Source organism: Drosophila sechellia, chromosome 2L, assembly GCF_004382195.2.
Source record: "Drosophila sechellia strain sech25 chromosome 2L, ASM438219v1, whole genome shotgun sequence".
Classification (NCBI taxonomy): Eukaryota; Metazoa; Arthropoda; class Insecta; order Diptera; family Drosophilidae; genus Drosophila; species Drosophila sechellia.
In genome coordinates this window covers 11673741-11687659 of record NC_045949.1, presented here as the reverse complement: position 1 = coordinate 11687659, position 13919 = coordinate 11673741, and the positions used below count along the sequence as shown (strand labels likewise).

Sequence of the window (13919 nt, the reverse complement as noted above, 5' to 3'; positions counted from 1 at the left end):
TGAAAAGTTTCTCTTTTCTATATGATTTTTTGGCTCCAACTGCTCTGTGAGTGTGTGTTTATGTGGCACTAAATTAATGAAAATCACAACTGTGAGCAAAATGTAATTTAATCTTATTTTTCCCCACAGTTGGGCCCGAGGGCAACTGGCGCGTGGCATGCGATAAACTTCCCGGAAAGTGTGAGTTGGTGGAAGTATTCTGGTTTTATCAGGCGAAACTGACAGTTTTCAAATTTATCAAGTGGCCGAAGGTTTCGGTAAAGGAGGAATACCCATCTGGTTGTTCAGTGTGTTCGATTTGTGATGGGCAAGGTCACACGGTCTTGACTTGTCATTTTGTCTATTCCCTAATTTATTAGAGTTTCCATTGCCGCCAATTAGCTGCTTAGCATCAAAGGATTCGTTTTATTGGCTTTCCAGAACTAATTCTGCAACTGGAATATAAACACGAGCAAAATTAGGGTAAACAATTAAATGTTCATCTAGAGAACTTGAAGCGGAAAAATCAATTTAAAAGTCTAAGGTCCATAAAAGACAAAGCATTTATCGCTGGATAAGCAGGCAGTAATGTGGTTTAGCTGCATATCTGTGCCATTAAATGTGAATTCGTTGGCCCCTAAAACTGCAAAATATCAAAGCAATGAAATGCAGAAAATAGCCCGAATTTTGAGTTCTCTTTGCTTGGAGCCACCAAAAAAAAAAAGAAGGAACGAAAGAAAAAGTCGGCTTCGTCAGCAAACCCAAATATACCAAAAATGTTCACTTTGCAAAAATAGTAATATTCATTCGTTTTATTCGTTCGCTTCGTTCTTCTATTCATAAAGTCAATATTTGCGAATGGTTATTAAGCAGATAAAGCACCTTGAAATCTGTTCATTCGTGCACTGGCTAATATCTAATTCTGCGAATTGAGTTTGCAGTTCTTCCCCTTAACTGTGTATACTTTTGGGTTGCTAATTAGCTTCTGAAATATGCCCACGCATTATATAATCTATAATGAATCTCCCACAGCCTGATATAATATCGCCCATGACATTGACCACATTCAGACTTTGTTTACTTTAGATTCGAAGGCATTGTGTCAAGTATTTATTGCTTTATCGCTATGTTATGTTTTGTTCAACTAATTTCAGCACAAAAATTTACCAAAACCGCGCCAAAAATGGTGTGTGTTTCTCTTGCTGGTTTTATATATATTCTGTGTTTTTTTTTTCTCACCACTAAGAGGTCATGGGGGTGAAGTGGTTTGGTTTTGGGTATTTCGAGGGCTCCAAAATCGAGTGTCGGCGGAACAGCTGCGTTCGCCGTTTGTTTACTTGGTCTACTCGGGGTCTCTGAATGGACTCCGGTCTGCTCTGTGTGCCTTTGTCAGGGGCGTGACCCCAAAGGGGCGTTCAATTATTTGTGCAGCCAACAATCATGTCATGCAGAAGTGTGTACATTTTGGCCAAAGTAAGTAGACTGGGGACATTTTTAAGGATTTTAAGGATAAAGTGGATACTTTTAGAAATAATGTGTAACTTATAATTTGTAGCACTTAAAACAATAGATTTAAGGTTAGCTTAGTTAAGACCTATTTAGTTTTGGTATAGTTGATTATGCTCACTGAATATTTTTTTTTTATAATATATTTGTAATACATTGTTATTTTTCCTCGAATTTATTTATCTAAGAACTCCCCTTTAGCTGCGCCCATGTTTTCTAAATGCTTACTTCCTCAGTAATAGTGTCTGTGTATCTGTACTTGCGGCCACTGCTAATCGTCTAATTTTATCATGTGGTTTTCCCCATTTAAGTGCCGCCAAGTGTTGAACGATTTGTGTGGTTTTTCCTAACCAGTGCACCGATAGCCCCGTTCCCTGTGGCAGTGGTTTCCTTCGTTTTTTTCTCAAGGCAATTTGTGGAATTTTCGGTATGGTTGTGCTGGGCTGGCATTCTTTGCTTATCATTAGGCTAAGTGCTTGCACATTTGACCTTGCTACGCCCACTCATTAGCAGGTTAATGTGTGACAACGCCCAGTTGCACTTGAAAGCCTTTTGTCGTCTGCCAAAGAGATGCATATTAATTTGACGGATTCGTTGGAATGGGGGAAAAAAAAGTTGAATTGGAAGATAGACATGACACAGCGGTCACGCGCATTCCATATTTGTTATGTTCTCATATTGCGCATACGCCATGGTGGCCTATACAGACAACACACGAGGGCAATCAATCATGTGCCGAAATTACGCAGCCGGCTCCCAATCTGGCCAAGTTCAGCCTGGCTTAATCTGCTAGCCGTGTTTCCGGTTACCATTTTGCATAGAACGCGCGTTTCGCATGCCAAACAAAAGTTTTGCATAGTCAGCTTATGTTTGGCAGTGGAACAACAATATTTGAGTCCAAGGATGGCTTCGCAAAGTTTGCCGACCCATGGAGCCACTTTGTAAACTTTGGCTATCGCACCAATTTAAGGAATTTAAATTAAACTTAAACTTCTTATTATGTTATTATGCGGTAAAGTTACGTGTACATAAACAGTTACAGATATTTAAATGTTACACAAAGTATAAATCATTTAAAAATATTATGCGCCCAACTTCGACTTAGTGGGAAAAATTTAGGAAATATTTATTTTACCAAGAAATTTAACTTAATTCCCATGAAATATTGAATAATGCCATATTCCTCTGCAGACTGAATTATATGTTATTGATTGTTCCACCTGGATTATTTGATTATACCTTCTTCAACACGTCTCGTTCAGCTGTTGCCTGGGTAAGTGCATTTCGATTTCGCTCTGTCAAATTATGAGCTGCCTGGGTGCCATCTATTTCTGGCTCACTCCGACTGGTTTAAGCGGCTTTTGGGAGCAGCTCCATTTCCTTTTAGCCAGCAGCGCAAGTATTACACGCCCACAAATGCTGACATTTCAATTGTTCGGCCGGGCTTAGCCATGCTGTCAGTGACAAATATTGTTGGGGTCGAGTATTGCGTTTTGGCCACCTCGAACCTCGAACTATAACCTTAATTCCTCAGCCTTTGCCTTCGATATCCGTGACGACGCTGGTCGTCATCGCAGTCATAGCTGAGCCCATTAAATATAAACCAATTGACGTGAAATTGATTGTTCTCCTCCAAGCTGTGCTCCACTCTGTGCCCTCTCTCTCTCTCTCTCTCTTTCACCCTGTTGCCGTCTCCTTCTTTGGCTCCCTCAGTGTCTTGGGGTTTTCTGTTTGCGCTTTATTAACTACAACCGCCATAAAATGCAGGCGAAGCGAAGCAGTACCATTTCTCGTTCACACCTTCAATTCCCAGCGAGTGCACTGAACTGAAAAAATATCTATTTTTTACTGTGGGTGCTTATAATAATAAATGAAAAAAGTGTGAAAACTTAAAGATTTTTTCTATTTCAATTTTATCTATTAATTAAATGATAATAGCTCTTTAGATAAAATAAGATATATAATATTAAACATAAAGAAATACGTAGACAAGAAAAATACTACTATAGATTCTTGTGAATATTTCTTAATATTCAATTTTAAGGAATCAAGTATATTTTCTTTGTGTGTACTTTTATCCTTCTCCTTCTCCCTGCCTCCTGCACATCCTGCCCCACCGCTTATCGCTCATTTTACACGCTGCCAGCTTTGCGAGGCGTTGCCGCAAAATTCCTTACAGTTGGCATATTTTACGTGCCGGGCCAAGGGCTTAGAATACGCTGGAGAATGGGCCATGGCAAGGATTAGAAGTTGGCCGGATCCGGGATCCATGCCCGACCTTCTTGGCTCTTCCAGTCAAATCGAAGTATTCGAATGGGATTTTCAGGCGTGCTCTTAATTAATGTGATGACTTGCGGTCAGACAAAAGGTCCAGAGCATCATCAATACATGACACTGGGCACCATAAGGACAATCATCCATCATGAGGGAGTTGTCTGAGGGGATTGGCAATGAATGCAGGTGCACGTTATGGAGAAAGTTCGGAATGCGGACAATTAGTGAGGGTTTCTGTAGTCTCCTTCAAGCCAATTCATCATACAGAGAATTGTTTAATGAATTTTTAAAGTGGCTAAGAGGTAACTCATTGAGGTTTTATAATAACAGTCAACCAAAGACCTTGATCTGAAACTATCGATATATTAAATCGGTTTTGATAACAAATTACATACCCAAATTTGTAGCCCGAAGTAGTGTTATTAATGCTTAAAATGTTGTTGCCGTTTTAAAATCTGAATAAATATCCCACTTGCTCACCATTAGCTACTGATGGGCCTGGGCCACACATAATATAATCCTTGAACGTGGGCCATATGTCAGACATTCCTCACCTGTCCGTGGCGCAACAGAAATGGCCATTTATTTGATGTCGCTACTTACCTTTACACACACGCTTCATTTCCATTTGTAAGCAATTTTTCAGACCCAATCCTCGCGTGGAAATACGCTTCCCAACCAGAGTTTTCCACCAAGCAGGCCTCTCTTTCGGGTTTCGACCATTTGTATGCGAGTTGCAGCATCTTTGGCTCGGATGTGGCGCTGGTGGGTCGGTGAGCTTGTGGAAAATGGGGAAAAATCCGCTTCGGCTCCTGCAATCGGCTCGCTTCGAACCCAAAACACAACAATGAAAATGCCGCATCGAACATGTTCGGAGCACATGGCACGAACCGCAACCGAGAACGCAACTTTCAAGAAATGTTTTCAAAAGCGTTGGCGGAAATTCAGTTGTTTGGAAGCCATTGCAGCTAACGGTACTCTCGTCGGATTTCCCACTCGCTTCGATTTTCCTTACTTGTACACTAGGCCGTTCAAGAAACGTGTGAAAAACAATAGAACAAGTGTCTGTGTGTGTGCGTGTGCGAGTGTGAGTTTGTTTGTGACAAAAGTGAGGGATAATCCTCGATAAATCTAGCGCAAGCACAAATTACAAAGGAAAGAAAAGTGCAAGAAAAATAAATAGGAAATGTAACGAAATGAAAAACTTGGACAGTGAAACTAAAAAGCTATACCGCTCAATCAAATCGAAGTATTTTCAATGTCAGAACAATAACAACAGCAGTAACGACTTTAAGAAATGGCCACCTATTGTTTTCCTCCACTGCTACAATTTGTACGGCTTCAAAAATAACCATAAGTTGTCCTTGGCCAACGGGCGGCTATTTTTAAGCGTTTTGCTGTTGTTGTTGCCAGCGACCCCCCATCGAAAGACATAAAAAGTGAAAGCCAATTGCAGCGAGATTCGCATCGGATAAAAATATATGTTTATATGTATATGTATTTAATTTAATTGAACAAGAGATGCGCGGCGGCAAATCTGCCAGAATCTCGGTACTCCGATTGACAGGGGAGAGAAAAAAAAACAAGTGTCCTGGACTGATGGATGGCCCCGTGTGACTTGTGTTTGCTCTTGAATTCGTTTCTTATTGCTAGTATTTTCCTCTGTTTTTCAATTGTTTTCCTTTTTTAATGTCGCCAGCTAATTTGATGCGTTGGCAGGCTGTCAACGTGGCTGGCATTGTGTTGACGGATTTGTTTTTGATCAGACAGGCGCCACACGGCGTATACGCAATTTACAGCGAAATTTCCTACGGTTAATAATTGATGTGAGAATTGAATTTCCAACCAAATGTGCCCCGGGAATAATTGTCAAGTGATTTATTTATAACAGCTTACCCAACGTGAAGCCGCGGCATTCGTTGAATTCAATCAATAATGTAGAAGGGGTGTGGATAGAACATCTTAAACAGCTCACTTGCCGATAAACAATTCATATAAGCCATCAACGATGCCACGCCATTTCAGCGGAAATTCATTTGAAAAGTGGAAGGGAGCCCACTTGCTCAGACAATGAAAGCAGTGCGCCTTGCGAGGCCGAAAATTTAATTTCCAGGTAAAAGGAAAGGCACGACCTGAATGCACATGTGGTTAATTGCTTGTCCTCAAACGCACACATTGTACCGAGCAGCAGCAGCCATTACGTATACGCCATGGGCTCCCGACCTCCGACCTCAAAACGGGCTTCATTCGCCTACATACGGCGCATTTGCTGGGGCACGTACCTCGTCGTAATTAATTTATGCAATAATTTTTCATTGCCGACATAACTTCACAATTTTTCGTCGGTCTATGCCCGAAAAACGCAATGGGAAAATGTTTTAATTTTAGAATTAGTTTTCCCCTCTCGGCTGAAGCCATAAACTAAAGTTGTCACCCAATCCCGAAGGTCTGGCTCTTATTGCCACTAAATTTTCCGTTGGACAATTGAAAGAGTTTCTGGTGGCAGGGACGTCCGAAGTTATGATAAATGACAAAAGACAAGGCACATAAAAGCCTGGGCCAGTCCAACTTTTGAGACGTCACGAGAGGGAAATGGCCATGAATGCCGGTCATTAGGTTAACTGACCGGGCAGGAAGTTGGCCAACGCTTATACCACTATTTCCTCTCCAACGGCCCCCCTCTCAACTTCAGCTCCCCTTCCCCCACAAAAAAACCCCCTCCATTTCCGTCATTGTGCTCGGCACTTTCTTTTTTGGACACTTCACTTTCGATGATTGGCGACGCCACTCGAAGGAAACCCAGCACAAGTGGCAACAGTAACGCTCAGAGGGGCGGATAGCGAAAAGGGGGAGTGGCTGAGACAGCTGCGCTTTTCGTGCCACCAGGGGAAAATCCAAGGAGCGGGGCAATCCGGGAACTCGCACTTGACAATCGCCATCAAGGACGAGGAAATGCCACGTTCCTTTTGTACTTCTGTTCTCAGACACGACATGCGATTGAAAGGAGAGGGATGGGGGCAGCTAATCGAAAAGGTTATTGACTAATCCAATGGAATATTTGACCAACCTTTGATCTAGACTTAAAAAATATTTTATTGTGGTATTTTGTATTCAATTTATGTGTTAAACAAGGCAGTGGAGAATAATTTGGAACTGTGCAATTAATTTGATTATCACATGCTTAAGATTTTAATTGTATTGTTTCTACGTTAACTCTGCCCTATTTTTACTTACGGAAATGTTAAAAATAACAAATTTGAAAGAACTTTTGTTTTGTTTGTTTCATTTCACTACCTACGTCATTGATTGCCGCCTGCTTTGAATTTTTATTGGACCAGCTCGCTAGTTTCCCCATTTTCTCCCAAAACTGAAGGGCGAACCCCACCTGCGGGAGTTCGGGGTTATTGGTTTTGGGAAACTTGCGGCACTAAATGTCAGGTGCACGTGCTGTACAAAAGCTGATTTTCCTGACCGCTGTCGAGCACTGTCCCCGCCGTTTTTCCCTCCCTTTTTTTCCATATCCAAAACAAAAACCGGCAACGTGACGTATGAGTGATACAGGCATATATTAACTGCTTCCCAGTGTGTGCGAGTGTGTGTGCTTGTGTGTGTTTTGGGGTGCTTATTAAATATTGCGCAGTCCCGGCATGTGTCAAAGTAAAAGTTTACGACTGTCGAAAAATGATTCGCGATTCGGCAGCTGCTCGCGTTCATAACTAACAATATACTAACTGCAATCAATCAAAATCAAAGTCGGATTTTACAGTCGTAACCAACTGGGTAGCCATATAAATCACAACAGTTTTCAAATGCCCTAAGTTTGGCGGACAGAACGCAATACGAAAACTGTGTGCAAGCAGTGGAGCCAACAAATAATTACAATTTAAGCGGAATCCGAGAAGGCAAAAAGCACACAGAGCGGAACCCGTCGAGAAGCTGAGTAAGTAAAGCGGAATGAAAGCACTGATGACCTTACCCTACGCGTCGTTTCTCAATCTCAAATCCCCATTCCCTCCGAAAAAACCACAGATCAAATGGGAAATCTGAAACAGAACAAAAAGCCAGGCCAAGCCAAGCCAAACCAATGCAAAGTCATGCATATTGCAAATGCGAGTCAAGGATAGTTTTTGGAACTTTCCGGCACACAAAATGGTGGCGTCGGCCTGACTTTCTCCTTGTCTCGTCCTGCACTTGGCACAGTTTTAATGCAGTTGCAATGGATCTAATAAAAAGTTGAAAGGAGTCGTACATACGCCTCAAATTGTCAGTTAAATTCGAAGTTTGTACTTGCAAGTCTGCGAAAAAATGATTTAAATGTAGAAGAAATAACATCACTTAGCTTATTTAAACAAGGAAACAATGTTATTTTTTGCCTTAAGTATTATGAGTATTTCAACTAAGCATTGTACCATATCAAAAACATTGAAATTTCTATTAGAATAAACTACTCAAGAGGAGACCTTCCAAAAACAGCCATAATTAACAGACAATATTTACAATGTTTACCCAAAACATCGAATCCACATAATGTATTCTAAGAAACAACTCAGTAGACTTGGAAAATCAATTAAATTTGTGATTTTTTGGTACACCAAAACAATGTAAATTTTAAACGAAATAAACTTGGTGAAAAGCAATACACTCAGAAAGAATACACAAATAAAATATTGGGAAACGCAGTGGTTTTCCTTCTTTGTATACATCATTCAATTGGAAAACAAGTTTAGCCAACAAAAAGATCATAATATAATTTTAGCTCAGCTAATTGGCGTTTAAGTTGTGTACTAATAAAAGTACATAAAACGAGTATTCACTTTTTAACGTTTTTCAAAGTGTTTTTCACTCTCGATTTACTTTTGATTTGTTTCTGGAGCGGTATGCAAAACAGCAAAAACTGACCAAGAACCAGGGAAAAGCATTTCTTTACTGCAAATACTTTGTAATTCTTGGGGATATTTGTTAGATACTTTAGATACCTATTAGATACTTTTTAACGAATTTTTGTTTAGTAACGGGTATATAAATAATAAAAAAAAATAGTTAATTTATTTATATGATGCATTATAAATTAAATTATTAGAAAGAGTTACAGAATATTTAAAGGGTATCCTTAAGTTGAGCCTTGCTGTTTACTTACTGTTTTACTGTGTTTCAATGGCTGTTTTTGTTTATTTTTGCGCAATGCCCAAATTAAGAATTTTGCGCATCTCCGCAAGACTCGCCCTGCACTTCGTTTTGCCTAGTTCGCTAGTTAATTATCAACAAAAACGTATTAGCAAAGGCTGAATCATTTTTCAAATCTGGACAAATAACAAATGAATGGATTTCGCTGGCCCGCTGGCCCTTTGCATCTGTTAATCACCTGCTGCCAGAAACTGAGCCTGAGGTGTGCAGACTGCTACTGGGTATGGGTGTGTTTTCCTTTCGCAGGCCCTTTGAACTTTTGTGCTCTCAGCGAAAAGCGCAGAAAAGTTTCTACGTTCTGCCCTTGTGCTGAGAATTTTCCATTTTCCTCGACTATTTTCATTATGCATGTGAGTGGCGGAGGCCTCCGTCTGATTTATTATATGACCTGGCACAGCCGGAGAAACTTTTTGATTTCTCATTGTGATTATTTTATGATAGTTTAAGCGCAGACTTTGCAGAACCCGAAAACTTTTGCGCACACAATAGCCCGCATCTTCGAAATGAAATGAAATCGGGATGTCGAACGATGAATGTTGAGTTCTGAATGCGAATGCGAATGGCAGTGAGTGCCAAGCAAATGCATTGAAATTTGTAAAGCTGTCAGTATGGGAATGAGTGTGTGGCGTATGTGTTACATATATATATATATTCACGCTCAATACCAGCTGAATGGAGAGTTTTTACAAGCGATTTTTATCTTTTTTTTACCCCAATTTCCATTTATAAATCGTTTCCGATTTCCCAGCAAGGGTTGTATAAATATTTCCACTTCCCTTCAATGCAGAAATTTTCGATTTTCAAGAATATTATTTATCTGGAGCAGCAACAAATTGAATACATTTTCATAGACTGAATGCATGGAGTGGCACTTGCAGCATGAGCATATTACGTATACGCAACGATGTCATCAATTTACCCAAATATTTCTGCTGATGTCGCTGTTCTGCTCTTTGGTTGGTAATGAGAACACGTGGTAGTGCGTCGCATTCGCAATTACACATTTAAGCTGTGTGTCATGCATATTGAGAGGCTCATTAAAACCTAGTGCGGACAGGAAGTGAATCGCAGAGATGGAAAAAGGATGCTTCTGGTAGCCTTATGAATCTATTTATATTTTGAACTAATGACTTTCGCTTCAGAGTTGAGAATGACTTCCCACCTTTATTTCTCGGCGTGCAGGTGATTAAATTGTCGCCTTTGGGGCTGGCATCGTTATTTCAAGGCATCCAAGGACGAGTCAAGCTCTTCAGAACGAGATTCACAACAATGGCTCGTTGCATACATTTCAGGGCATATTTCATGAGCTGTTAATTTCGCGCGGCGGAAAAGTCATGTGTGAATGCGGGAAAAGCGCCTTTTAATTGAAAATTCACAAGAAGCGGGGGTGGCAAGATGGCGGGGCAAAGGAAAATGAGGAAAAGAACGAGGGGAATGTGGCGCTTAAATATTTTGTTTTCATTCTTCCGTTTCGGTAAAGCGGCCAACAATGGTGGCGCCGCTTGAGTGGGCGTAGATTGTCCATGTAAATGCCAGCGGCAAAGTAATAGAGAGAGATGGAGCAAAAAATAGAAAGAGCCAGCGCTGGCTGGCTAGAAAAGGAGGTTAACAAGTTGAAGCTGTTTGCCGACGTCCCATCCCGCTTGCTCTGGAAATTATGTGCGAAAAATACTTTTCGCACCAGTGAAAATTTTGAACACCATGCGCTATGCAGTGATGTTCAAAAAAATAAGCTAAAATGTGCACTTTAATAGCTAGCAATTTTTTATTCAATAAAAGTAAAACGGCAATAATAAAATTTAAATAAATCTTACAAGCTTCAAAAATTATAAATAATTATAAACAAATTATAAAATTATAGATCCCGTTGATTTCTTTCTTGAAATTTGTGCATAAGCTAGCTGATATTTTTCATCGATTAGTTGGTTTCACTTTTAAATGTCTTTAGAACTAAAACTAAGCCAAATAGGCAGCACTATTTGGAATAGGGGGCTTTAAAATGGAGTGGATGGGGCAGGAGAGATGTCCCTCATCATCAAGTGGTCCAAAAGTGAGCTTAGCATGCCCGACGCCGCCACTCGAGGATGCAACATGGCAAGGCGAAATTAGACGAGTTGCCATCGCCTTCCTCACATTTGCCCACGTTAAACATATCTCCTGAGTGGAAACTGTTTCCACATTCACTTTTCCCAAACCCCCCTCCCTACACCATTCCGAATCCGCTACAGAACACTCGTGTCAAAAGGCCTGCTGGGTAAATGGGCCACTTGCATTGCCAGCGACCAAAAAGGCGAATGATGAGTTCAGGAAGGAGGATCCTGTTATGTGGGGGAATAGTCTTTCAATCTGGTCTACTTGAAGCCATGGCGCCACAAGGAAAATATCACCCGTAGCTGGTTAGGTAACATGTTATTGCACCTGGAAAACTTTAAAACAAGAATGTAGCCAGGCAATTAGGATAATAATTAAGTGCACATGTGGGATTTTCATGAAATTGTTTGTGCACCTGTTTTTCAAATATTTTGCGCCGTTCAGTAAGCGCCAATTTAAAAGCAATGCAATTTTTGAATGTCTGGGGTCAGTTTGCACTTACGTAAATGTTTTCAAGTCCATTGCTAGATATTTCATAATTAGAAATTAAATTTCCATTTATGTATTTTTTTAAATTTTACTATTTATGGTTAATTATGTATGTATTTAATTCACACGGTTAATAGAGTGGCTAAACAATCAATTATTAATTCATGATCTCGGCTCATATTTATTTATATAATCATATTTATATCATGCAAGTCAACCTTATTCTGCTTTGTTATGCAAATGTCATTAAGGTAAATGCATGGCATTTAAACAAATACCATACACTTATTTTAAGTCCCATGAACTTGGTAAACATTGCATTTGTTCGAAACTATTATTTAATAGCACACCGAACTTCGTGTCGTCCTTAAAAAAGTCTCAGAAATAAACACATGTCACGTATTTTACTTTTGCAGTTTTTGTTTTCCTCAACCTTTTGCTTTTCTATATATTCTTTGCCATGGCCCTCGGCGGAATCAGATGTCAGCGTGGCTCGAGGATTTTCCGGCCGTGGATGTGTATTCCGATGTAGCTTGGTATGGGCATGAGTATAAGGATGGGGATGAGGATGTCGTCGGACACCTTGTGGCTGTGGCCTCGAAGCTAAGGTCTCGGATATGTCATTAATTGCCTGGCCGCCATTTTGGCTGTGCGGCTATACGCTCCTTCCGGTTAGCAGTAACCCGTAACCGTAACCCATACCTCGGAAGCGTAACCGTATCCGTGTCACCTGCAGGCCAGACTCTACGTAGTTAAACAAATCAACGGTTTCATGGCCACTAATGCAATCAGGCCGCAATAATTTTAACGCTCAGCGTACTAGCAATTTGTCATTTTCCAATCCGAGCTGCTGGGATGGCGATGAGGGGCGGTTAGCCAGGGGAAGGGCGGGGCAGGAAAAGCAGCTTTGGCATTTTCATTTCCATTTTTATGCGCTTGTCATCGCTGGCTCGGAATGGGAATGGTATATGGGGGATGGGGTGGGCTTAAGTGCTGCCATTTGCAGCTAGAAGCGCCTTAGTTGCCTCAGTCTCATTTGAGATACACACACACACACGCAGGCAAAGATATACGCACGCACAGATACTCTCACTTACGTGTGAGCGTGTATGTGTGCGGACACACGTTGAGATGCTTTTTAGTTGATGGGATTGCTTTAGTTTCTCCTTCGCTTGCCGTTATTCTACTTCCACAGCACTTAAATGTGACCAGAAGGTTGCAGATTTCTGCAGGTAAATATGTATTGTCAAGGACACACACACAAACACTCCTACCATGACAACTTGATTTACTAAATAGCATCGAAAAGTAAGAACCTAAAAACTGGAAACATCAGGGACAAAGCTGAGCTACTTAGTTGTCGACATAACGATTTCCAAATTCAACACAGCATTTTTAAAAATTGTATGCGTTTTTTTTTTATCGCAAAAACTGGTTTTGTCTACATATTTTTGTACCCTTGTCAACAAATAGTAAACAAATCAGGCAAACTGAAAAGCAAAATAAATAAAAGTCTCAAACGAACCGTGATTCTAATATTTGTTTTCATTGTTCGAAGCTTATATTTCCTTTACACACAACGATTTAAAGTTAGTATAAGCATAATATTGAATAGAAACGAAGAACTAACAAGCAGTCAAAGAAAGAAGCTAAAGGCCAAGTTGTTTTTCATGCAAATGAATCACTTTCTTTTTTGTGGTGACCCAATCAATTGGTTTACAATTATGTCGAAAGCGATTAAACACAGAAAATCAATTTAATTCCCCCCGCAGCAATGACAGAAAAGTAGGGGGAAAAAAAGCAAATCCAAGTCAAAGTTATTCCGCCTTTGGTCTTGTCTAGTCTTTTTGGTTTTTTTTTTAGGTTTGTGGTCGCCAAGCGTTCAATAGATAACAAACTGACACATATAAGCTACACCAACACAACCATACGAGGCTCACTTACGCACACTCACTTAACATCCATTAAACACTTCATAAAATGGTCATTTCTTGTTCCTTCGTTGTCGCCGCCTTGTGTTTCGTTTATTTTGTCATTTTATGGCGGCATACTTTTAGGCGTTCGGTGCCCTTTTTTGTGTGTTGGCTTTATATATACATCCATACAAATGTATTATGTGACCCCTTACTCAGTCAGTTGGTGAAGGGAAATTTTTGGTAGTTTCCACTGACTGAAACGCTAAATATCAGTCAATAAATCGATTTTATATGCATTATTTATAATGAGTGCGGCACGCAGTTGGTTAGTTAGCTGGCAACAACCAAAAACAAAGTATGAAAACCCTGCGGAAGTTTTTCCCACCGATCCAAGGAACCAATTCCATTGTCTATCATAACAATCAGTGTTTTTGGTATTTTGGTGCTGCCTTGTTGGCTGATGTTCATTAATTGCTTTGC

The 13919-nt window shown here is 40.3% G+C and overlaps 1 protein-coding gene across 1 annotated transcript in view; it reads left to right on the top strand.

Moving 5' to 3' along the window:
* The first annotated feature begins 7643 nt into the window (after nt 1-7643).
* The window catches only part of LOC6612189 (calcium/calmodulin-dependent 3',5'-cyclic nucleotide phosphodiesterase 1), a 114031-nt gene continuing 107755 nt past the window's right edge, over nt 7644-13919 (top strand). Inside the window, exon 1 of the mRNA XM_032727334.1 lies at nt 7644-7699. The gene's annotated coding sequence lies outside the window, so the exon portion shown is untranslated. The remainder of the gene's footprint in view (nt 7700-13919) is intronic.